The 27,231-nt window shown below is 38.3% G+C and overlaps 1 protein-coding gene across 6 annotated transcripts in view; it reads left to right on the forward strand.

Annotated features, from left to right (window-relative positions):
- The window catches only part of NETO1 (neuropilin and tolloid like 1), a 102,098-nt gene that overhangs the window by 7,752 nt on the left and 67,115 nt on the right, over nt 1–27,231 (forward strand). The window lies entirely within an intron of this gene.

Genomic DNA, 27,231 nt, shown 5'->3' on the forward strand with positions numbered 1-27,231 from the left:
GTTTTTTTCCCCGTCAATGTTTTCTTCCTTAGCTCTCTTGCTATCATAGTGTAAGAACTTCTGTAAGACAACATTATCATTTCCAAAGAGCTTCCCAGTTCTATTTGGAACCAAACCTATAGTGCTCTCTCTTTTCATTTCATAAATTCTGAAAGGGAAATTACTTTTCCTTAAAATTTAGCCTACTCTAGAGGTAAACCGTAGTGACTCAGGGGTTTACATGGTCATCAGCAACATGATTAATTAGTTGGACTTCCATTATGCCGAAACATGTAATTCAAGAGGCAGTCTGTAATAGAGAAACTAATTATACTTTGAATCCCAATAAACTTGAAAAGGCAATTGCAATACTGTAAAATGTATCCATCGAAATGATCTTTGGAGAACTTGAATAAAATATTCATTTGTTCTGAAAATTATCATTTTTAAAGCAAATGGATCTTAGGATAAAGCCGTCTAATCTCTTTTTTAGAAATGCAAATCCCTAAGAGTTGTGATGAAAGGAAAAGTGAGCCCCCTAGCAGCCCAGTATTCATTTGCAAGGCCTGGCACACATTATCTGTTATTATATAATTATCCGTTCTATGTCAATTTTCCTTTTAAACTGTTAATATTAAAAAAGGCCTATGATGTTGACTGGCTTACTTTATGATGAGCTATCATTTGTTACAATAAAAATTGTTATCACATTTTAAACTTTGTGAACATCATGCTGCAGCAATTTGAGATTTGATGAGGTCATTTTTTTTTAATGGAAAGATGACTCAAATTACATAAAGCACATTATTTACTTATAATTACATATTTTTTTAAAGTTTGTGTGTATCGTTTTACTCAGGTTGTAACAGGCAGTAAATTAAATTGAAATGTATGTAAACTTTGTTCAAGTTTCCATCCCACGTTACAGAGGTAACATCAGAGCAGGGCTGTGATGCTCCATTCAAACACTAAAATGTTTTAAATAATTAATATGAGATTAATGATGACTTTTATTATGATACTATAGACTAATAATATAATTAAAATAAGTGAGATACAAACTCTATGTGTTAGCCTTAAACATTACTAGATTGTGGTTTTTATTATGTTTTTCTAATATTGGGTTGTTAACAGAAGTCATGGATATTTTATATGTGGCGATCAAACTTGATGTGTTCTGAAAACGTATAAACATTGTGATTACTTAATTAATGCTAGGGTTTTTAATGGAAATACATATTTTCTTCTTGACCGCTAATTTGGAATATAACCAGAACCTAAAGACAATGACATGTGTTATGATCTAGGCTTTCCTAAGTTCCATTTTCATCCTGAGATTGGTAATCATTGGAAACAATGTGAAGATATAAAATTGTAGTCTCATTAGAGATGTAGAGTCAACTTCATCAACTTAAGCAATGTGATCCAGATTCTGGCTCTATTTGAGATGCATAAATGGTGATGCTCAACTGCTATCCTTGGTTTTCAAAATCTTCTTGGTTCTCAAGTGCTGTTCTTTGCTCCTTGTTTCTTTAGAGCCATGCTACTTCATCTGTAGAAGAAGATTTTATCACCAAGAGCTACTGAATCAGAAGGGAATGTAGGGAGGTGGTTCATGAAATGATGAATACGTCAAGGATAGCCTTAAGCTTCTCTAGTCACTTGGACAAACCAAAGTGTATCAGAAGCCTACACCTGGCATCTGAGGGAAATGTAGGACCATAAGAGATGTGTAAAAATCCCATGTCTGTGGAAGTGACATTCCATGGCCCAAGGCCATTGTCTGAGTGGCACCATAATCCACAACTCATTCTGTAAAGAGACAATATTGAGGAGGCCACTTAGTTGATGAAGGAGGCAGAGATTAGTGATAATTTGTCTGTGGACAGAGGAGTCTGGCGGGCTACAGTCCATGGGGTTGCAAAGAGTCAGCCATGACAGACTGACCACAGAATACACAGCATATAGAGAACAGGGAGTCACAGAGACTTCACTTTAATTTGGGCTTTATTTTTATTTAGTAGTATGCTTCAAGTGGTGATTTGTGGAAGTTGAGCAGAGTTCTTCAAGTTCACTTTATCATTTAAGTTATAAAGCAGTGCTGACATTCTGAGGGCCCCCAAGCGGGATGCCCACTACGAGGGGATCTTCCCCACTGGCCTCCAGCATGGCCGTGAGGAACACTGGTTTTAGAAGCAGATTAGGCTTCCAGTTCAGACTTTCTTATTCTTGCTTGCTATAAATTTCGGACATGATTCTTAATGCTTTATGACACAATATTTTTATTTGTAAAATAAAAATACAAATAATATTGATTACCTCAAAAGATTTGCTGGAAGATATTTTGATTACTGACCAATGCATATTTATGGACTTTTCACTTCCTATAAGATCTCAACTATTGATAGCTCTTATTTTATTAATTTGATTGTGTGTTCTTTAGAAGTAAAGGAGGCTTGGCATACTTTATTGGGAGAGCAAGCATCCCACATTTTTTTAAAATTACAACTGCTGTTTCCCTGACTTTGGGGGGTGGATATGCAAAACTTAACCTTCCTGATGTCACTTTTCCTTATTAGGTTTGTTTAAGTGGGTCTAAGTCTCCACAGGAGGGTTATAGTTACTTCTGATAACAGTCATAAAATACGTTAGAGCAGAAATAGCACTGAGAAGACCAGGTGGTCTGCATTATTTTTGAAAATTTATCACAATCTGGAATCTGGATCTTAATTTATAGTCTCGGAAACTTGAGGTGGGCATATGAGAATTTACCCACTCTTAGTAATGAGTCCCATTAACCAAGCTTAAAAGACTGAATATACACATATATGTGTAAACACCTATGCATATACATATATGCACACATATAAAAACATACATACATTTTCAGTTAAGTGTTCCTAGACGCACACAGCTCAATGTTTCTTGTAAGCAACCATGCATAGACATCCAGATTATAATAAGATTATACAGTGAGTGTGAAATTCAGATACTGAAGCTTAACTTGGTAACTTGCATCCAGCTAAGGTACATGATGATTCACCTCTATAACATGGATTGTTTTTTCCCAGTGATGGTTTAGGTTTAAGCTTTTTGTTGTTGTTTAGTCACTAAGTTGTGTCCAGCTCTTTGCAACCCCATGGACTGTAGCATACCAGGCTCCTCTGTCTCCACCGTCTCCCAGAGTTTGCTCAGAATTGTGTCCATTGAGTTGGTGATGCCATCCAACCATCTCATCCTCTGTTGCCCTCTTCTGCTCCTGCCCTAAATCTTTACCAGCATCAGGGTTTTTCCAATGAATCAGCTCTCTGCATCAGATGGCCAAAGTATTGGAGCTTCAGCTTCACCATCAGTCTTTCCAGTGAATATTTAGGGTTGATTTCCTTTAGGACTGACTGGTTTGATCTCCTTTCAGTCCAAGGTACTCTAAGAGTCTTCTCTAGCACCACAATTTGAAAGCATCAGTTCTTTGGCACTCAGCCTCCTTTATTGTCCAACTCTTGCATCTGCACATGACTATAGGTTTCAAACTGCCATGGGCCATTTCTTCTGTACAGTCTTGAGCTGTGGTCTTGCCTGACCAGGACACTAATTTGTGTCAACTCTTATCTCAAAACTTGTTTTTGTCTCTTAGTATCTGAGTATCTTTGACTTTCTTTCCTAGTCACCTTTAAACATAGGCCTTTAATCCCTGGCTCCTGTGTTTCTGGGAACTACTTGTGATCTGGTGGTAGATAGTGGTGGATGGAGGTCACGTGTGGGCTTGGAGGGTGAGAAGCAGAGCCAGAGAAGATGCCACCGATTCACTCTTACAGGGATTTCCCATCTTCTGAAACATTCTGATGACTCTGCAGTTTTTATTTTATAGGCTATGACTATTTCTGGATGCTGTACCTTTACACAGTGCAGTGATGAATCACCTAGGATTACAGTCTAGCATGCGCGAGAAGGATTGTGAGATTGAGCGACAGTCAGAGAAAACTCAGCCAGTCAAACTCTGAGGTCTGCAGAAATGAAGGACAGGGTGAGGTCTGAAAAAGATGGCTAAGGACCCCAGAGCCCTGGGGGGAGGTTCCGGGATGATCCCTCTTGGGAAAACCTCTCTGCTTCCGGTGTAAACACAGCTGTGTTGTGACGTACACTCTCCTGCTCCTGAGACGAGAAATGAATTCAGAGTTACTGAGAATGTTACAAGTTACATGATGGAAAATTTGATAACCCACAGATAATTGAAAAAGAAAACATATTAAAATTGCAATAGACTGATATTATTTTCTCATCTTAATAAGGTTTTCTCATCTTAATAACATTTATTGGGAAATATTTTCTCACATGAGAAAAAATTTTATAATAAAATTACTTTAATAATACTGGAATAATATTCACCAAACTCGTAACAATGATTACCTTAGATGATTTTGGGAGTAGGATGGTTGAGAAGGAATTGAAGAAACCAAAATAGACATATAGTGAAAATTTATCAGCATTATCAGTTATTTTTTATTTTTGAAAAGGATACTATATTATTTTTGATATTACTTATATAAATAAAACAAGACGAATCAAAAAGAGAACATACCATAGTTGGTCATTTTAGGATGAATTTTATTCAAATTTAAAATGTATTTTTAAATAAAAATGAATTTTTAGAAGAGTGGATACCACTTCTCCACAATCCACATTTTTTTTACTTAAACAGAAAATGCCGTTTCAGTAGAGAATAACTCCCCCCGCAGCCAGCTTCCCTAGGCCTCAATTTTCTTTGCCACTTGAAAATATAAACTAAAGAGAAAATATATAACCATCTGTGCTGTTCCACCAGTTCAGAGGCATTATCAGGGAGTCTGTGTGATATTAAGAAAGAAGAACATCCCAGATATTTTATTTTTGGGGGATGTAACCCTTTCAATCTCTTTAGGAACAAATATCTCTTCTTGTTGTTGTTTAGTCTCTAAAGTGGAGTCCAAATCTTTTGCGACCTCATGGACTGTGGCCGGCCAGTCTCCTCTGTTCATGGACTTCTCCGGGAAAGAATACTGGAATAGGAAGTCAATCCCTTCTCCAGGGGATCTTCCCATCCCAGGGATCAAACCCCATCTTCTGCATTTCGAGCGGATTCTTTACCAGCTGAGCCACCAGAGAAGCCCAGTTAGTCTTGTGCTTTCCTTCCTAATGGGGAGACTTTCTGCTCTTTCAGTTCAGTTCAGTCACTCAGTCATGTCCGACTCTGCAGCCACATGGACTGCAGTACACCAGGCTTCCCTGTCCATCACCAACTCCCTGAGCTTGCTCAAACTCATGTTTATCGAGTCAGTGATGCCATCTGACCATCTCATCCTTTATCATCCCCTTCTCTCCCTGCCTTCAGTCTTTCCCAGCATCAGGGTCTTTTCCAGTGAGTCAGTTCTTCACATCAAGTGGCCAAAGTATTGGAGCTTCAGCTTCACCATCAGTCCTTCCAGTGAATATTGAGGACTGATTTCCTTTAGGATTGACTGGTGTGATCTTGTTGTCCAAGGGACTCCCAAGAGGCTTCTCCAACACCACAGTTCAAAAGTATCAATTCTTCACCACTTAGCCTTCTTTGTAGTTCAACTCTCACATCCATACACGACTACTGGAAGAATCATAACTTTGACTAGATGGACCTTTTGTTGGTAAAGTAATGTCTCTGCTTTTTAATATGCTGTCTAGGTTGGTCATAGTTTTTCTTCCAAGGAGCAAGCATCTTAATTTCATGGCTGCAATCACCACCTGCAGTGATTTTGGAGCCCAGGAACATAGTCTGTCACTGTTTCCACTGTTTCCCCATCTATTTGCCATGAAGTGATGGGAACGGATGCCATGATCTTCTTTTTCTGAATTTTGAGTTTTAAGCCAGCTTTTTAGTCTCATCTTTACAGACATAGGAAATGGAAACCCACTCCAGTACTCTTGCCTGGAGAATCCCATGGAGGGAGGAGCCTGGTAGGCTACAGTCCATGGGGTCGCAAAGAGTCGGACATGACTGAGCGACTTCACTTTCACTATGTCAGTTTTACAGACATAAAATGTAATGTTTTTGAAATCTTCCTCTTTTGATGATATTTTCCTGAACTTGTTGTATGTATCAAAGATATACACATCCTATTGGAGAAATTTAGTTTAAGGATTATACCTCAAAGTATCAAATAAGTCAGGTTGAGTTAGGTGTTGTCATGGGATGAATGGCATTGTCAACATTGAAATTATCAGGATATTTTGTACTTAAATAGCACGTTTCATCTGAGCAGCGCAAAGTGTTTCAGGAACATTCTGCACAATTCCTAGACTCCTTGGAAAACTCCATACTGATTCACTCCAAAGGCAATGCAAGGGATACACTGCAGTGCAGTGATTTAAATTGAATGTTTAAAAAAGATTTCTGTGCATATTAAATTATATATATTAATTAGGTAAAATACTGTCATAGACTCAGTTACTTTAATTATCCATTGCAGTGCTTTTTCTATCTGAAATGTGTGAATATTAAAACATGTTGAAAATTACTAATTTTTCTTGTCTAGATAATCAGAGTTTAGATATGTGCTTTGGTGGTAAGAAAGAAAAGCTATATTTCATCTATCTGTACCAGTTTTTCAGTAACTAAACTTTAATTTGCATTTTATACTAAAAGATGAAAGAATAAAAGAGTTTATAGGTTAATGTTAAAACAAGGACAAGGACTTTATCTGATTATTTTTTTCACCTAGAAACAAAAGATTGAATAAGTTTTGGTCAGATAGCATTATGTTGTCTTTCTATTATCTTTACACTGTAGGCTCCCAGTATTCTAATTTCAACCCCAACAAATACTGTCAAATGGAAAATGTATGAAATGAAATTACATTTCTTCTTGAGGCTTTTATTTTTCAAGAAATGAAACTGAAAACTTGAGAGTCACAGTAGGGACATATAATAATTACCAAAGATATTCATGTAAGGGCAATTTCCCCATGCTTCAACTCTCATCCCCCCAGCCTGTGATTTGGTTGATCTGATGTGTATAGAAGAGGGCTCAAGGGAAAGGTTGAGGAATAAGTAAAGAGAGCGAGCGAGGGAGAGAGGCTGTTTGGTCTAGGTGGGTGTTCAGGAGAGAAGTTGAGAGTGGGAGAGAATTTCCAGGATTAGCTCCCATCTGTACAGAGAATATTGAAAGCTGTAGCAGAAGAGAAGAAAGATTTTTAAAGAAGTTTCCTGTACAGAGAGAATACCTTTCCTCATCTTGTTCTTTCCTGGAAAGGTAGAGAAAAGTGTTTAGGTGTGTATTTTTATTTTTTGTTATTTTAATGATTAATTGTTGGACTGCATGTTTTTGAATATGATACGTTTAAGACTGGTCCATGTGGAACCTCGGGTATATTTACATTGTAGGCATGTGTTTTCTTTAGATCTGAAAGAGACCTTGAAGTTCATCTCATTCAGCCTTTTTTATTTTAAAGATAAAGAAAGCGGTGATCTAGAGAAGAGGCGTTGCCCAGGTTCGTGAGCTCTGTGTAGAAGTTCAATGACTGCTTGTTCATCAGTTACATAACCACTGTGCTGATACACCTTTCACAAAGGTAGAGATCATGACTTTAATTACACCACATATTGTAAGTGCTTTCAGTTTAGTTATATTAAGAAATTTAATTAAGGGATAGAACTGTATCACCCACATTTCACCATTCCTGGTTATGGATTTTAAAATTCACCTTTCCCATGTTGCCTGAAATGCCGTTCAGTTGACAGTGATGAAAAAGGCAATGATTTATCTTCTTTCCCTCTACCTCTGTTATAAACATCTGCCTTTTCAGCCCCCACCCCCCAGCCGGAAGTGTGTGACTCATTTCCTGTTCTTCCCCAAGGTCTCCTGTTACTGACCTGGTCAGTTAGCTGTGTGTAAAGTGCTCTCATGACTGGGAACTTGTGACTGATGTGCTAAATACTCAAGGAAAAACCTTGCATTTCTTTCTCCTGCAATGACTCCCTCTTCCTAACACATGTGTCTCTGACTTTTTTCAGAGACCAGTTGCTTCCAGTCACCAACAGCTTCCCTCTCCCCAGGGCTGCTGTGTACAGCTGTTATGTCCAGGACACTAGGCTGAGGGAAGGAGAGCTGATTCCGTGCCCATTCAGGCGCCCCAAGCAGACCCATATCCAGAAATGGGTGCTGTTTACTAATTTCCACAAAGGCGTCTTATGGACTATCTAGGATTATACATTGATCAATCACAACATCGCCTCTGAGCCCATCACCTTTAGACCCAATCACACCTTTGGATGTCCCAACATCCAAAGACCACCATCCACCCTCCACTAAAATTGTCCTAAAGAGAAATGGTATCATCCGAGTCAGAGAAACATTCAAGAAATACAATAAAGGAACAATAACAACAAAAAGCATATGTTTTATCTCCATTTTGCATTCTTATGTTTTTTTCTAAGTGTCCATAGTTATGAGGCTTTTTGGTAAAATCTCCTAGCAAACGCTAACATTTAACTTATAGCATATTCAAAAAGTATTATGCTTTTCAAATTATAACATCCTGTATCTATATGTTTTGACTAAGAAAACATTATAGTCTAAGTTGTTTTTTTTTTCCCAAAATTTTTCACAATTTGCCCATAGTTTAATACTTCTTATTATTTATTTATGTGCAGAATCAATCAAATAGTTATCAGGAAAACACTCACACTGTTATTTTGTTGACCAAAAATGTCTTTCTATTTTATAATTTGTCTTCCATTATAGCTATTTAAGTGCAGCTCATGTAACTATACTCAAAGTGAACTCACAGAATGACTTAATCTCTACTTGTATTTGCCACTTACTTATTCAACAAGTATTTATTGATTTACTGTGCTAATATTGTAAATATATAGTGTGTAAAACATCCTGTCTTCCCTAAAATGAGTCCATATCCTATGAGAAGAGTAAGATATTGTGTAGTAGAGTAATGCCCTTCCCCCTTCAAAAAGTTGATACTTTATTTCTATATGTATGTATATATGTACCTATCTCTCTATATCATTTGATTTTATGTGAATGCCATCTTTATACATAAATATGGCAGCAACTCCAACAAAATAGCAACTTGCGATCCTTTCCAGAGATGTGCATGGGATGGTGGCATTTTTGTTTGCGGCAATAATAGCTATTTGTAGAATCTGGCACTCTGTAAGCCTCTGCCTCTCCATGGCATAACTCCCTGATGCCTTTGCTTCAAAAGAGCTATGCTGTCTGTTGTTGCTTGCTCACTTGGCTAGCTTCCCACCATTCCACAGCTATGCTGACTTGCTTGAAATTCTGCTTCAGTACATCCTGATGGCATTTTCCCTCTCCAACTCATTTCAGACACCTCACTTCACCCAGACGACCACAAGGATTACAGAGTGATTATGATACAGAAGGGACTATTCACAATCAGCAAGCCATGTGCCACAGAAGAGCTAAACTTGGCTTTTAAGCAGAAGGACATATTAGTCGTACATATGTCACTTCTATTCTGTTGTCTATTGATCATAACCCAAATCAGACGACTGTTCTATTCCCTTGGAACTTTCCTTCTGAAATTTGCACTTCAAAGCCCCAAGGAATTTCTCTAAGTGATTCAAAGAGAAATGAGATACAGAGATCCCTATTACCTTAAAACATTCCCAGACATATTATGCTTGCTGGTGCAGTCTGAAACCGTATTACTTTTAGCAGATTTGGCGGGTAAACAAAGTTGAATTTGTAGACTGGTCAGTGGCAGTGCTGATGAGCTAGGAAAGCAGAGATGAGGGTTGTCATGGCAATGATAGGTAAAGTCTGACATAGAGAGTTTCCACAGCATGAAAATGAGTCAGGTTTGCAGAGATCTGCTGTGGTAGATAATTGGTTAACTGGTGAGAAAATTATTCTTAGGTTTTTTGCATGGGCATCTTACTTTCCTTTAATAAGTATTTTCAAATAATATTTACAATTTTATTATTTTATTTAAATTTTCAAATAATACTTGGGATAAATAAGGTTTATCCCAAATTTAAATTCAAAGAAAATTATCATCAAAAAGTAAACAACCATGCTTATGTTTTGTTGACCACTGTTTTATCATTTGTATCATTTCTTCTGTCCATTCCATTCATTATCCCCTTGGTTCTTGCTCTTGCTTCTGCTTCCCCATTCCTTCTTTCATTTACCTGAGTAGTGGCCACATACCTCTTTCCTTGACAGCTATAGGCAGTGTGTATAAAGTGCCAACTTTTGGCACCACTGGCTTCTACTAACTCCTTACTGCCTTCTACTCACAGGTTGCTGGGTCCCTAGGCTCTTCATTATGCCTCCTCACTGTACCAGCCCCGTTGTTTGGTCTGATCCCACATTTTCTAGAAAAAAATTCAGATATTGTGTCCCTCTTGTTTATGAGCCCTGACATAGGAAAAATGTAATGATTCTATGAATAAATATGGTGTTTAGTTTCCTGTTCAAATGTCGTTGTTGGCATGTATGTTCTTCGGACTACCCTTTTCATGTCTAGCTTGAGTTGTGTATCAGTTTTTCCTCCATTAACAACTTATATGTTCCATTCTAGATCATAAAGTAGTCCACAGTAAAGCCCAGCTTTTTGTTAACTTAAGGCACATTGCTTCTAAGGATGTGCTTTGTTGTGTTGTTTCATTATCTATGGATGACATGTTCTTTTATGCCTAAAAGGTACCCTTGTTTTAGAAAAGTTCCTCAATAGCTTCAAGTTATTTTCAGTGTAACATCTCTGTCCTCATCAGGAAAAAATAAGTTGAGGCCATAACTTCTAGTACATATTTAAGTGAAAAGAGTTGTTTAGGCATTTCCTTTGAAATGTGCAGGGGAACGCTCCGTTCCTCTCAGAGAATATCGGCACTATGCTAGGTTTTTGTTGCAGTCTACCTGGACAAGTCTTCAGTTTTTCATTTCTGCATAAACCTATTTTTCTCAGCTTCATGGTTTTCTAATAATTTCATATTATACGTATGTGTACATATACATATATATATATATAATATTTTGTTAAATGTGGTCAAATATGGGTCATAGTTCTAGACTGTCGAAGGTTTGACTTAGACAAATAAGACTTTCTTATTATGTGACTTTCGGCAGCAGCAGTTTACTTAATCTCTTAGAGTTTCAGTTTCCTCATGAGACCAGTACTTGACCCAATATCATTATGGATTTTGCTACCAACGATATGGCCAAAATATGAACATATTTTGTTGGATGTGACGTGATATTCTCTGAGATCACATCTAAACCTCGGATTGTTTCTTGGAGTCATTCAACAGCACTAGAAGAGTTTTGACCCATAGTTGGTCCAAACTGTGCAGTAAACGCTGAGATGTGAACATGACTGAGATGCAGGATCTCTTCTTGAGGAACTGAGGGTGTGTTTGAAGACAGGAATATTTATACCTAATATAGTGAGTGCCACGGCAAGTGCACAGAGCCCTGGCCCCTAACGGGTAAGTGGGGGCATCACCTGATGACAAGAGGCATGTCACTTGGTGGCATTTCCCTGCACACCCCTCCCTGCATCCTCAGCGTGACCCTGAATCCTCCAGGCCTCACCCAGCCAGCTCCATCATGCCTTAGTGACGTGCATTACAAAAAACTTTCTTTCTCTCCATTGACTCCAGACTTCTCGAAAGGAAGGAACTTTGGTTTATATCTTAAAGTTTCTAGAGCCTCTTCAGTGTTTGGCATGAGTCACTGAAATTTACATGAATGAACACCTACATGAGTTAAAAGAGAAATGAACAGAGTTAAGTACCCAAAGAAGGTAGAAAGAATGAGATAGCAGGCATGGAAAAGTTGGTAAAATGTATAGCAGGAAGTCAAGATCATTTGGCATGTGGGAGCTTTAGTTGCCACATGTGGGATCTTTAGTTGCAGCATGTGGGATCTTGTTCCCTGACCAGGGATCAAACTTGGGGCCGTCCCTGCTTTGGGAGCATGGAGTCTTAGTCATTGGAGCACCGAAGAGGTTCCAGTCAAGACCATTTGGAAAGCAGAGTTGTGATTTTGTAAAAAGTTGAGATGAGACTGATTCAGATAAATAATGTTTCAAAAGCCATGGTAGTGAAAGTCACTCAGTCAAGTCTGACTCTTGCGACCCCATGGACTGTAGCCCACAAGGTTCCTCTGTCCATGGGATTCTCCAGGCAAGAATACTGGAGTGGATTGCCATTTCCTTCTCTAAGCCATGGTTCAATTCAGTTCAGTTCAGTTCAGTCACTCAGTCGTGTCCGACTCTTTGCGACCCCATGAACTGTAGCACACCAGGCCTCACTGTCCATCACCAACTCCCGGAGTCCATTGAGTCGGTGATGCCATCCAGCCATCTCATCGTCTGTCATCCCCTTTTCCTCCTGCCCCCAATCCCTCCCAGCATCAGACTCTTCCAATGAGTCAACTCTTTGCATGAGGTGGCCAAAGTACTGGAGTTTCAGCTTTAGCATCATTCCTTCCAAAGAACACCCAGGTCTGATCTCCTTTACACTAAGCCATGGTAATGATATATAATTTTAGGAGAAGTGGGAAATAGACTAGTATTTTAAATTGAATGGCAATATTTGAGACATTTATTGTACTCCTGCCTGTGATTTATTAGAATGTGGAGGATGGATTGAGTAGAGAAAGAATAGAAATGCAGGAAACAAAGATAAACAATTAAAATCATGCAGGTAAGAAATTGTAAGAGCCAAAATGAGCGTAGTATGTGCGGCAATGTACTGAAAGAACAAATTTGACATCAGTAAGATTTAGTGACACATTAGGTGTGCGTGTCAAGAAAGAAGAGTAGAAATGACTGAAGTTTCCATCCTTAATGATTTGGTGATTATGTCATAACTTATGTTGGAGAATAAAAGAATAGCAAGTGCTATGTTTGTTTTTAAAGATGTCGAAAGGGAAGTGCCTAGTGTGAAAGTTCTGGGGGCACATTGCAAGCCGGTTAGCAATTCAGAGCTGAAGCAGGACGAGCAGCTAGGGAAGGTGAAGAAGTGAGCGAATTAGAGAGCTGAGCACAACTAATTATGACATCCACAAATTAGAATAGAACATTGTATGAGTTTGAGCCAATACTCTTCCAAGTAAATTAGAACACAAACTTGTATATTTTGGAATTTTACATTTTATTTGGTCTTGGCTTCTTCTTATTGGACAGTCTTAGTTGGTAATCAATTGGCATCCATTTTTCTTTGAGTGTAGGTGAACTTTAGGGGCTTTCCAGGTGCCTCAGGGGTAAAGAATCCACCTGCCAATGCAGGAGATGCAGAAGACATGGATTTGATCCCTGAGTCAGGAAGGTCCTCTGGAGGAGGAAATACCAACCCACTTCAGTATTCTTGCCTGAAAAATTCCATGAAGAGAGGAGCCTGGCAGGCTACAGTCTATGGAGTTGCAAAGAGTCAGACATGACTGAGCATGCATGCCAGGACATAGTCCCATGATTGGAGGGCTCTAATGATTAGGGGCTTTTTCCTGAGTTATGGAGAGAACTACTTCCATGAGACAGGTTACAAAAGATGAGCTTCCCTGGGATGGTTTTGAAAGGTTCAAGGGTAGACATGAGCTGTACTGCATATTGAATGACAGATCATTTAGTAATATTTTCATTTTTTTTCTGTATGGCTTTGCCATACTTCCTTTTAGTAATGATACCATTTATTTATACTTACTTTTGAATATATAATATCTCAATTATCAGGATAATTTCAGGTGTCTTTCAAGATTTGAAGAAACACATTTGGTCTAATTTAATGAAGAGGTCAGAGGAGGGAGAAAAGAAGAGTTCCTTTTCTGTATTCATTATTTCCCTGTAATTCAGACAATATTTACTTTACTACTTTATCTGCTGCTTGATTGTCTCCATTGCATTTATGCTGATTGCTGTTGAAAGCTGTAACATTGTAAAAGAGCAATGGTATTCACTATTGGCTACAATTTAGATGGTAGGGATAAGAAAGGGGAAGTTAGTTTGGAAAATATTCTGGTACACATATCCTACATATTTATCAAAAGCTGCTTTCTTATCAAAAGTATTTGGATTTATTAGATAAAATATCTCCTTCCCAAATTTCTCCATGTTGTCCAGCAGAACAATATGTGATAAATGTAGTCATTCAAAATTAATTTAAATGAAATAATGGTATGATTAGACAGTGATTCTTGCCTTCCACTGTCTGATTATAAGATATTCATCTTGATAAAGCTAAATAATTATTGAGTTCTTATTCTATGCCAAAGGTTGTTCTAAGCACGTTGCATACACTATTTCATTTGATTTTTATAGCCCACCTGTGAGGTACTGTATCATTGCCATTCTCGTTTTAAGTTCTTGAAAAAACAAATATTTAAAATTTTGCATATTGTGCTTAAGGTCATCTCCCTACCAAAGCTGAGATTTGAACATAAGAAATGTTTATATTTAAGGTATTATGTCCTGCTGTTAACAGACATCTGTTTCCTTCAGGGCTAAACTTGACTTTGTTTCACCCTTTGTGATTTTTATTGTAGAGCACTGAGATGTTTTCATTCATGCTAGAGCTTATCCTTTCTGTGTATTTTGCCATCTTTCAGATAACAGCAAGTTTTGTCTCTATGTCATAATTAAGCAAATAAATAAATTCCCCTGGATTTTTAAAACCTTAATTACAAGAAATTACTTTTATTATTGGTTGGAGAATGATCCTATAAGCCAGTCTCTACTGATGAGAAATATTACCTGATGTGGAATTTTAGTCACCCCAGCCACGAAAATCTGCATTTTATTTCTTAAGTATTTTAAATTAATTATTCATTTATTTTTAAATGTCTAATATTAACTTTTTGGCTGTGCTCAGTCTTAGTTGCGGTATGTGGGATCTTTAGTTGAGGCGTGAGGTATCTAGTTCTCTGACCAGGAATTGAACCCAGGCCCCCTGCACTAAAAGTGCAGAGTCGTAGCCACTGGGCCACCAGGGAAATCCCAGGGGAGAATGTGTGGATGGCATGCAACTATTGGATTTTGAGAAGCTGAAATATCAGAAAGTGAGTCTTAATGATCGTAAGAAGAACTTTCTTAGAAATTAAAGAGTTATAGAATCCTCTCAAGCTTTCATTCACTGACAGGGAAAGAAATTTCTACATCAGTTAAAGGCTATAGTTGGAAGTAAAATAAAGTAAGATTATTCCTCTTTGAACTCCGTAGGAATAAACCTAGTAAATCCTAGTAAACAAATCTATTAAAACTATTTTCCTATTTTAGAAAGAAAAAACCAAAAACTTAGAAATGTTTAAAAACCTACCCAGCCTCACTAAGTTTACAAGTTACAGTAGAAAACTTAAAATCCCTTGAAGTTTGACTCTAACTCTTGCTTTTAACTCCCATGCAGTACTTCCCAAGAAAGTTAAATTGATAAACTAATTGTGGTCCTAGATACCTTCACAGTAAGGAAGAACAATATTTTAACCCAATTTTTATTTTGCCGACCAGTGCAGTGATTGTTTAATCTTCAACCCACGCCATTGCTCTTCCTACATTTATTTTATTGTAGTCTCTCTGGAGTCAATTGGGGAGTCAGTTCTGCCGAGAGCTTCTTAATAGAGATCCCCTAGATGTCCACTGTTATATTTATGATGTTCAAACTTGAGCTCATTAATTTTGCATGCCAAGTGAACACCACACACTAAAAAATTACCCCAGGCTCAAGTCTTCTCCTGTGTTCTATTTGTTGTTATTCAAGAGCACCATGGTTCATCCAGAAATTCAAATTAGATGAACCATATTTAATTAGAGAACCATATTTAATTTTCTCTCTCCTACTCCCTAAGTCCTCATCACTCACTAAGTTCTCCTGAATCTACATCTTGAAAGTTCTCCACTGCTTCTAATCTCCCCCATTCCTACTCACATTATATTCATTCTGGCCCCCAGGATGCCTCATCTGGCCAAGTGTAATATCCTGTGTCCTTTTTTCAGACACATTTTCCCATCTCTCTAACCCACTCCTGCCAGAGTTATATGAGAGAAAAATCGAATTGTATTCACCCTCTGGTTAAAACCATTCAGTGGCTGAGTATCCCATTTCTTAGGAGGACAGTCATGGGCCTTAACAATGTGACGTCTGTCTAGCCTTCCTCCACCATTCTACTTTTGACTCACGTCTTCCATTTATAAAAAGCTATTTGCAATTACGCTCTTCTGTGCTTCTGCACGTTTCTCCTGCCTAGAATGTCCTTCTACTCATTCATTTATGTAGGCTTTTTTTTTTTTTTTAATTGGAGTGTAATTGCTTTACAGTGTTGTGGTAGTTTCTGCTGTACAACGGAGAGACTCAGCCATATGTATGCACATGTCCCCCTCCTCCTCTCTCCTCCCACCCACCTAGGTCGCCCCAGAGCTCCGAGCTGAGCTTCCCACGCTATGCATCAGCTTCCCACTAGCTGTTTTACACGTGGTAGTGTGTATACGTCAATCCCAGTCTCCCAGTTCATCCCACCCACCCTCTTTCCCCACCCGCCTCACCAGGCCCACGTGTCCACTCACTGTATTGGCGTCTCTATTCCTGCATTTATTAACCAAGACTATATTGTGTACTTGTTCTGAGCGTTGTGGGCATTGGGATCCACTGATGATCCTGACACCTAAGTATCTTCGTCTTAAAGGTCTTAAATATCTGGTTACAGATATTAAATAACATATTTTAAATGATTAATTAGTTACACCAAGTCCTGGAACCAATCCCTCATGGATCCTTAGGATGACTGTGTTATATCCCTCTCTTATTGCTCTTCTGAGTGGTATTGTGATTAACTGTTTACATCATTTTCCTCCCACTAAACCATGAGATTCATAAGGAAGTAACTGTGAGTCATATTTGTGTTTCAAATATTAGCCATGGTATTAACATATAGAAGAATACGCTTCATGTATTTCCTCCTTCTCATCTGTTTATTTCTCAACCAACTCCTATTTTTACTTGCGTGTCCACTTCAAATTCAAGAGTATCAGTATTTGCTTCCCAGAAAATTATGTTTTCCTTCCATATTTCATGTTTTGAGTAGTGGCACCACCAATTCCTTGGCCTTCAAACAACAAGCTGTGCTTTATCCTTCACTCTTCCATCTCATTTAAACATCACATCGTTCAGAAGTGCTTTATAATTATTTGTTGAATTTCTGCCGTACCTTCCTGCCTTGGCACTGATTTTGCGCCCTCCTCATTTCTTAACTGAGTTGCCAGAAAGGAGTTTTAATGTGTGTTCCTGCTTCAGGATTGTCCCTCCTGTAATACCCAAACATCTACTACAGTGATTTTCTAAAATTCACAGCAGGTCATGATGCTGGCCTAATTGAACTCCTTTATCGGTGGTTCTTTGCCCCGGGATAAAATCTAAACTCTTCAGCAGGGCACACAGGGTGTTTTGTGATCTCCTTGCTTCTCCAGTCTGATGCCTGGATGCTCCAGTGCTCAGAACTCTGATTTAAATGTCTTGAACCACACTCAGAGCACCCAAGGTGTCGCCGTTTGTGCCACTGGAAATGCTGTCCGGCTAGTTGCCTCTTCCACTTATCAAATTCCAAGTCACAGATTAATCTCAGATGAAGACCACTCTGCTCTGTGAGGCCCCTCTCCTGCATATTCCTACTGACACTCATGGGCTTCCTATTGCAATCTTAGTTGTGACTTAACCCTCTCCCACTAGAATACTGTGAGTTCTTCAGCTCAGATGTTTTGCCCTAGGACTTTAAAAGGAGAAGGCAATGGCACCCCACTCCAGTACTCTTGCCTGGACAATCCCACAGACGGGGGAGCGTGGTAGGCTACAGTCCATGGGGTCGCTAAGAGTTGGACATGACTGAGTGACTTCACTTTCACTTTTCACTTTCATGCATTGGAGAAGGAAATGGCAACCCACTCCAGTGCTCCTGCCTGGAGAATCCCAGGGATGGCGGAGCCTGGTGGGCTGCCGTCTATGGGGCTGCACAGAGTCGGACACGACTGAAGCGACTTAGCAGCAGCAGCAGCAGCAGCAGCAGCCAGCAGGACTTTAAAAATCACCAGTGACATAATCCTGGAAACTACTATATATTTAACATATTTTAGCCCAAACAATGTTGTCAATAAAAATTCGAGATAGTAGTTTATTTCTCTAAACAGTGAGAGATTTGGAGATGACTTCAGGGCCAAAAATAAATGCATAAATAAATGAATGAATAACAAAACACAAATTTTCTTTGGCTCAGCTCATTATGATCTGCATAAAAATGTTATGTAGTTGACAACTAAATTATTTTAATTACTTCTGTTATGCAAAAGAAATTAATATTGTTTAAAATACTTGATTAACTTTTTAAAATATCATGTAACTTAAAAGTGGAATTGGAGCTGGGGCGCAAATAGTTTTTCTGTGTTATATTGTCTGGTATAGGCTCTATTTCTATGGAAATGGTTTGCATTAAATATCAGCAATCTAGCATAAAGTTACACATATTCAGATCCTTTTAACTGGTGTTCTAAAGATTTTGCTACAGCAAAATAGAACCTGTGGTTCAAAGGGAAGTATCTCACTTTAAAGGAGTTCAGTTAAATCCTGCTCCATCTACTTTGTAGTCATGTGGCCTTTGATACCCTTCAAATCTCTCGCCTAGAAAGTGGGAACAACAGCACCAAATTCATTGGGTTACTGAGATGTTTAAAATGTAAGGCATGCAAAGGTTTTGGTACGTTGTATGGAATTATTGACTTAGAAAAATTCACAGCCTAAAAGTTGAGAGTTATGTTAGAACTTCAAGCCTGGGAGGCAGCATCTCAAGTAACCCGGAGAGAACTGCTCTCAGGAGGTTGGTGGGGGAGCCAGGTTATATGGAAGTCATGCAACAAAGGGCAGGTAGTCTGAACGTCAATTGATTATTGTTAAAGGGAAAGCAGATACCTCCAGTTAAGGAATTTAGTGCTTTTCTATTAATATTTATGGAAAGATGCAAGAGTCTGGGCTCACTGAAATCCATCCTTTGATGTGCACCTCAGCCATCTGGGGCCAGCCTCCTGTGTTTTCACTTCCAGAGTCCTCCCAGCCCCGTGGGGGAGGGGCTGCAGTCTGATGGCTGCCGGATGGCAGGTATTCTTTCCTTCCTGAGCCTCTCAAGGCTCATCAGCTCACCATCGGTGGTGCTGGCAGTCTCAGATGACTGTTACCTCCTTTGTTGATATGGCAGGAAATATTCCATTTCTCAGAATATATTGCTTAATAAGCATTTATTGCATTTATCACTTTTCTCTAGATTGCACATACACACTAGAATCTTCAGTGACTATTTGAGCAAGAAACATGGTTAAATCTGTCTCCAGGGTAGGAAATAAAATATTTCCAGTGGGTACTTTTAGTCATAAACTAAATGCAACCTGTAGATTCTCTGTTTTGATTGTATGAGTTATTTAAGTAAATAGTTTTCATGCTTTTTTCCCCTCTTTTAATTTTGTATGTCAGATCTACCTAATGTTGGTCAGAGTCATTGAAGAGACAAAACTAGGGAAGGAAAGTGATGATTGCCACTTTTTGTTTTATCTGAAAAGTTCTTTACCACCTTTTGCTGTGTTCTTATTAGATTCCTCACCATTAATTGCTTTAAGTAGAACTCTCTGGGCATTTTACCCTGTTGAGAAAAAATATTCTTCTTTCATAAAATGTTTTTCCCTTGAATATTCCTACTTTGGTGACTTTTCTTTGAATTCCTATAGCATGCCCTTTCTAGACTATATCCCCAGATTTGGCAGTAGTTATTTTTTACTGCTGTGTGTTATTCTATAAGTTTCATGTTAATAGGTTAAATTTTCCTAGGTAGGTTTTACTTTCCTTGATCTGATTCTGTATATTATTCAGTATCTACTGAGGTTCTTTTAAAATCAGTATATAAGTAATGATAGATTGATGACCAGAGAAAATAAAGTAGGATAAATACTTTTAAAATCTTTAAATTAATAAGACATTTCCATTGAACAGTGTTCAGACTACCCAAGAGTATTCCTAACTTTTGCTCATTATATTTTTCAAGTTATCTACATAACAAATCACATATTGAAAAATTGAATAAGGTAGTATTGTTAAGGAAAGAGTGTGTGTGTGTGTGTGTGTGTGTGTGGTGGAGGGATGGGGCGCGGATCTAGCTGCTTGCCATTCAAAAGCCTATAAACAGGCCAGGTGGCTGAAAAGGAAAGCTTGCTTTATTTCAGGTGCCTGCAACTAGAGGGGGGAGGGGGCCAACATCTATTCAAAGGTCTACTCCCTTCAGCCCCTACTCCCCTCCCCTGGACAAGCAGGGAGTGAGACCTTTTATAGACAGAGTCGGGCAGGGCAGGCTCCATGCAGAAACAGCACAGTCAGCTCTGACCACCTTCAGATTGGTCATCAGTGGTCTGACCAGTGTCATCTTGATTGTTGTAGGTACAGTTGTTTCAGTTCCAGGGTCCATTTGTTCCCATTTCTTTGAGGCTGGTTCTAGGAATTGTGGCGGCTTATGTCCTGGATACAGTCTGGTCATCGTGTAGTCAACTTCTTCCACCTGGGTTTTCCGTATCTATGAGACAGCTCACAGGATAAGGCTCGGAAAGTATCTATAATCCTTGAGAAGGAACTAAAAGTCCTTGACTGTGCTTAGTGACTACATTATTATTATTTGGTCTCCTTTGACTGTTTTCCTTTGTCTCAGCATTTCTTACTTCTCTGATTGCACTTGTTCTTTGACTGAAGTGTTCCCCAGATGGAAGGCAGGCTGAGGACATGGAGGGGCAAGGACCATAGGGCCCTGCTCCTTGTCAATATCACTTGCTAATAAAAATATATCATTATTAGGAACAGTATTTTATTACACTCCTATATAAGCAAAATGTACATCGTTTCACCAAAAACTGTAAAATTTTAAACAGAAAGCTGAATTATAATAAATGATGCATTGGTATGTTCATCCCTGTTAGTCTGTCTAAACATCAGGACAGCCAGCAGAGTATATTAGGTTAGTCTAGTCGCAGATCAGTCCCTTGGGTCATCCTAATAAACCAGAAGATGTTGTAACAGGGATGATAAATATCAGCTGCCCAATGCTACCTATGAGCTCAGGACACAGAATTATAAGCCTTGCAGTGTATGGGTTAATAAAAGCCTAAAGAAGATGACTTGGCTATTTCTTAATTCTTATGCAATATAATTCAGAAGTGGCTCTTCCTGAAGGGTAAATGTGAGCAAATAAAACCTGAAGTGTTTATTTTTCCCTGAAAGAAATTTGATCTTTAAGAGAGTGGTGCAAACTACCCAAATTTCAGACCTGAGACTTATCAACTCTTGCAAAAAATAATAATTTTCCTAAAACTATTTTGAGTCTTACTGAAATATCTAGGGTGTTATGAAATATTTCTGTAAATAAAGTTCAGGGCCTATATGTTTGTATTATATTTTCTAAGAATTATAAAACATTTTACATTGCAGCAGAATTTAAGAGTAAGCACACGGTAGACCTAGCAGGAATTTTAAAGATTATCTCCAAGTTTTCCTGTTAGTTATTTATTCATGTGATAAGAATTGGAGATAAATAAATAAAGCTTGTATTGTTCATATCTACTTTAGGAGACAAAGGGTACAATATGTTACATGTCATAATAAAGGTTACATATGGTTTTAAGGAAGAAGATGCCTACAACTCAGACAAGACTAAGCAACAGAAAAGCATTCTCAAGGGGTAAATCTAAATCTAAATCTCAAAGTACTTAGAAGGAGGAAGGTATGAACAGACCTTCCAGACTCTTGCACCACAATGCCCAAAACAGAAATATTGCTATTGCTTTTCCATTTAAAAAAATATGCAGCAAGTGATTTGGCTTGGTTGAAATAAAGGCCAGGCACAAAGATATAATAAATGATGTGTTTGGAAAAGGTATCCGAGATTAAAGTCAGTATTTGTTATGCCAGCGTATTTGTTCAATCTTTAAACAATGGAAACCACTACCAAAAGATTTCATGTATGGAGATGATCGTTGTTGAAACAGAAATATCATTGGATCATAAGACAGAAAGTAATTTGGGAGAAGGTAGACTTGTTTATGAATTGGGAACCTGTAAAATATGTCCAGGTGAATTAATATGAGTACCAGTGGTAGCACTAGAGATGAACAGGAAGATACAGCACCAAGAGTTATGGAGGTGTTGAAATTTATAGCGTATGTTCTCTGATTATATGTGAGGGGAAAAGACAGTGAGTTACATTGAAACATCTTTGGTTTGAGGTGAAATGCAGAAGTGAAGCAACATAGTGTTTTTTATTATCTAATGTGCCAGACTGTAATTCTGTGACGTAGATCATTCTTAATTCATTGTTGTAGCTCCACTTGTTGAATAGAATTTTAAATTATAGGAGAGATCTGATCAGTGAAATCAATTGTGTTAGTCATTGGCTTGGGGGTGGTAGTAGAAATCATGGGTGTAGATTTTATTGCTCAGCAAAGAAATGCCGAGAAAGATAAAGACAACATTTGAGTAGGTGTATTGGTAAGAAAACAGAGAGGGTGCCGTTTGACACCTAAAATAAATGCTCTGATGGGTGGCTAACTAGTGTCAGAACTTCAAGTGCTGGAGTGAGGATGTCAGAAACCAAGGGGAAGAAACCATTTTAAGTAAGTTGGTTTCCAGTGTAGAAGCTGAAATATAATTATCAATCTGATTTTTTTTTCATTTATCAAATACAGTTTTCCCACGTGGTTAAAGTAGAATTCAAACTGCAGATAAATAAGCAGTGAATAAATTTGGGCAACCAAATAAGTAAAGAATAACCTTTCAAGGACCTAGTCAGTGAAAGAAATAATGGGATGGGAGGATGAAGAATGGGTTGGTGAATGAATCTGAGGGGCAATGCAGAGACAAGGGAGGGGGATGGTTAAAGTCCATCTTTTGTCACTTCTTTATGCCAAGACTTGGCTTCACTAGGAATTTGCTTTAACACAGGTTTTTCTTATGCCTTGTCTCTACCTGGTGAAATCCATCTCCTTCCTGATTGTGTTATCCCCCAAATGAAGTCTGCTCCACCAAATTCTGGCAAGCTTCTTTATTACATCTGCTCAATGAGGAATCACTAGCCAAGTCACAGCACCTAGGCCTTTGTTATTTTTGCCATTTTTCTTCTTCTTTCTTGGGATCCTTGTTTAGATATTCCAGTCCCTTCCAGTGCCCAATATAAGTGATATGACAATGGTTTTCTGAAGACATATGTGGTGTTACCTACGTTGCTGAAGTTCACACTTCGATGCCAGCCTCAGTTTCCGGTGTCTGGATACTGTCCATGGTGCTGAACATGTGGACGCACATGCCACAGCTTTTGCCAATTTCAGCAGCACGGTTCCCACTCTCAAGCCCGAGCCAATACAGCACTGCTGTTCCTCTCTCATGTGGGGGCTGCTCCCTGCTTCCGTAATTCTGCAGATGACATATATGCCATACGATAGGATGACAAAGCAATATATATTTTAGTACTTCCTCTTTAATTTCATCCACACATGTAGCCCTGGGGACTGGACTGAGGCAATCTCAGAGACATACACTATGAGTTCTTCCAAAGTGCCCTTCTTCTTTATTTATATAGCCAAGAGTTTCTCTTTTCTTGGGCTAAGGTTAATTCCACCCCCATCCCTGTGGATACACTCCCTATATATTCAGATGTATCTTAACCTGCCTGGGTCCGTCCTGGGATACTGCATTTTATCCTCTACCTCTATGGCAGTGCTCAGCCCTACACATGCACACATTGTCTTTATAATGGCACTGATGTTGCAGAACCATACTGTCACTAGAAGTCCTAGCAGGACCAGCTTACGATCCTGACTAAAGAACAGTGGGTGTGCTGCATCGGTTTCAGAGAAGCTGGGCAAAGATTGTTTTGTTCCCTAGGGTTTTGATTCTGCTCTTATTATTCCATTTATTTTTTTCAATCTTTTTGGCAAAGGAGAAAATAATTTGCTTGGGTTCCAAAAAGTAAACATATGTTAGGGTAAAACAAACACAGATCTGTTTTAACAGCTAAAGTAGATACTGGATGTTGAAATACACATTTAAATTTCTCAGGTTTGAATGATCTCAGGTGTGCCAGGAATGTGCTGAGACTAACTGTGAAAATATAAGAATAATGATAATAAGTTTTATTATAATAAGATTTAATAACTAGTCATAGGGTCTTGGGTATTTCTGGATCTTTATTCTTCCATCAAAGAAGTGGAATCAGCTTGTCATGACCCACTAAAGAAGACCACTGTTGGGGTTTTGGTTGGTCTGTAGATCAACTTGAGGAAAGCCAGCATTTTTAATATGTTGAGTCTTGTAAAATTTCATAATCATGGTGTACACTATAACCCGTGTCTTATTTCAGATCAGATCAGATCAGTCGCTCAGTCGTGTCCGACTCTTTGCGACCCCATGAATCACAGCACGCCAGGCCTCCCTGTCCATCACCAACTCCCAGAGTTCACTGAGACTCACGTCCATCGAGTCAGTGATGCCATCCAGCCATCTCATCCTCTGTCGTCCCCTTCTCCTCCTGCCCCCAATCCCTCCCAGCATCAGAGTCTTTTCCAATGAGTCAACTCTTCGCATGAGGTGGCCAAAGTACTGGAGTTTCAGTACTTATTTCAGTGTCTTATTTAGGTCTTCTCAAATCCCTTTCAGTGTCATTCAGTCCTGTGTCTTTAAAAATGTCTTCTTTGACCCATTCGTTTGTTGTAGCAATTGTGGTTTTCAATTTCTATATGAAATTAATTTATTTTTGTTACTAACTTCTAATTTAAGTTGTATTGTGATTAGAAAATGTGGGATGTTCCTTATTACCATTTTTTCCTTTATTTTCTGATCTTTCCTACATTTGAAACTGTTCTGGGATCATATTTCTTTGAGAATTACAGCCTCAAATTTTCCTTTAGAACCAGTCTCTTGGAGATAAAAATCTTCCCATGTTTACTTACTGTCTAAATGTCTTTATTTCCCCTTCATCCTTGAAAGATCCTTTGGCTGGCTGACAATTTTCAGGTTGACAGGTATTTTCTCCCAGCTCTCAATAGATATTATTTGACTGTCTCTTGGCTTGTGTTTTTGCCATTGAAATGCCTGCCATCACTCTAACTGTCATTGCCCTTAATTGACATGGCCTTTCTTTCTGCTCCTTCAAGGTTTTATCTTCATCTTCTGTTTAGTGATTCTCCTGCCATGTGTCTACATGGATTTCCTTTTATTTATTTACTTTGTTGGAAGATACTATACCCTCTAGATTGGTGGCTTCATATTTTCATTAGCTCTCCAAAATGTTTAGCTATTATTTTTTAAAATATTGCCAATTTCAATTGTGTTCTTTAACAAATTTATATGCGGAAATTCAATTTTCAGTCTTTTTAAAAAAATAATTTCTTTTTGTATACTTCTTTTTGCAAATGCCTCTTTCAAATCGTTATATGGATATCTACAGAAAGTATATTCTGTATTTGATGATTTCACTCTCTAGAATCTACTGTATGTTATTTCTACTGGATGTCATGTGGAATGATGACCCTTCTCCTTTTGTGAACTTTCTATATTCTCTTTTAATCTATTGTAAAATGTGGACTAATCTGGGGAAACTTCCCTCTTAAAATGGCTTGTTCTGCTTCTGCTGTGTTTCTGCCAGTAGCGAAGGGTAACACCTGACCAGTGCCACTTCAGCACCCTTGAAAGTGGTTTTCAAATTTCAGAACCCCCGTAGAAATGTCCATACAGAAGTCACATATCAGCAGTACCCTCCTTTGTTGTTTTGTTGTCTAGTTGCTCAGTTGTGTCTGACTTTTTTAAGATGCCATAGACTGTAGCCTACCAGACTCCTCTGTCCATGGGATTTCCCAGGCAAGAATACTGGAGTGGGTTGCCATTTCATCTTCCTGGGGATCTTCCCACCCCAGGGATCGAACTCACATCTGCTGCATTGCAGACAGATTCTTTACCACTGAGCCACTACTGGAGGAGCTCAATACCCTCCTTGATGTATGTTCAAACATTCAATTTATGTTTGCATTCTTTTCCCCACATTTTCTCCTTCTCTGGACCAGGTCACTAAAGCCCAGCCTCCATCAGTACAGCAAGAGCTCAGTTCAGACTTGTAGGATTGAGTCTGAGAGTCATTTTGTGTTTGGTGAACCAGTGAGGTCTCTATGAGTGTGATTTTCATGGGACTATCCTTGAGGAAGAGTGTGTACATGCGTGTGCATGTGTATGTATGTGTGTTTAAGTGTAGTGCTTCTTAGAACTTCTAGTCAATTAATATGACAAGAAATTGAAGTCCTCAGAGTCATTTCCAAACAATTTACTATGAATATATTAAACATCAATAAAAAATAGACTAAATATAAAATTCTGCAAACCCACTTCTGAGCCTTTAAAATATTGGAAGGTTACCATATTAAACAAATAACTTACACATTTGAGAACAACCACTACGTGTATAGAAATACCGTTTTACTGTCTGTGTCTGTAGCTTCCAAACCATCAAAGAGTTAGAAGGGAATACAGAAAGCTTATAAATCAAATGGAAGGCAGAAAGACAGGACAAAAGAAATGTGAAGAAAAAGGAGGTTTAAGAAAATTTAAAATTTGGTGGCAAAAACATCTTTGTTTATATTTAATACTGCTGCTCATCCTGCTAAGTCACTTCAGTCGTGTCCGACTCTATGCGACCCTGTAGACGGCAGCCCACCAGAAATTGTAAGAAATACAATTTCTTATTGTATTAGAACTTTCACAAGAATATGTGACAACCCTTCTGTTCTATCATACTAAAAGCAATATGTAATTTTATATTTGGTCCAAATCTCTTTTATTGTAATTTAAGTAACTTTTCTAGTCTTGAGAAAATATTTGGAAACCATTCTCATCCGATCATGTTCTCAGTAGTTAATGAATATTTCCCAGACCTTTCCTATTGTCCAAAGAAGACTCTTAATTCATCTGTACCAAGTACTCAGAGCCAGATAACTGTAAATTCAATTTTAGATCATAACTCTAAAACTGAGGCTCACAAAAACTTTATGAGCAGAGAAACATACGCATGGTAGAATGCCATGGAAATATAATTAGAAATAAAGTTCCCTTTAGTCAAGTCCTATATGTGACTTGAGTCACAATATGACCAAGTCCCATTACTTCTTCAACAGTTATTTCATGAGTAGCCACTAAATGTTAGGAATTTTGAGAACTGTGTTT

The sequence above is a fragment of the Bos indicus x Bos taurus genome, chromosome 24 (assembly GCF_003369695.1).
Source record: "Bos indicus x Bos taurus breed Angus x Brahman F1 hybrid chromosome 24, Bos_hybrid_MaternalHap_v2.0, whole genome shotgun sequence".
Lineage (NCBI taxonomy): Eukaryota > Metazoa > Chordata > Mammalia > Artiodactyla > Bovidae > Bos > Bos indicus x Bos taurus.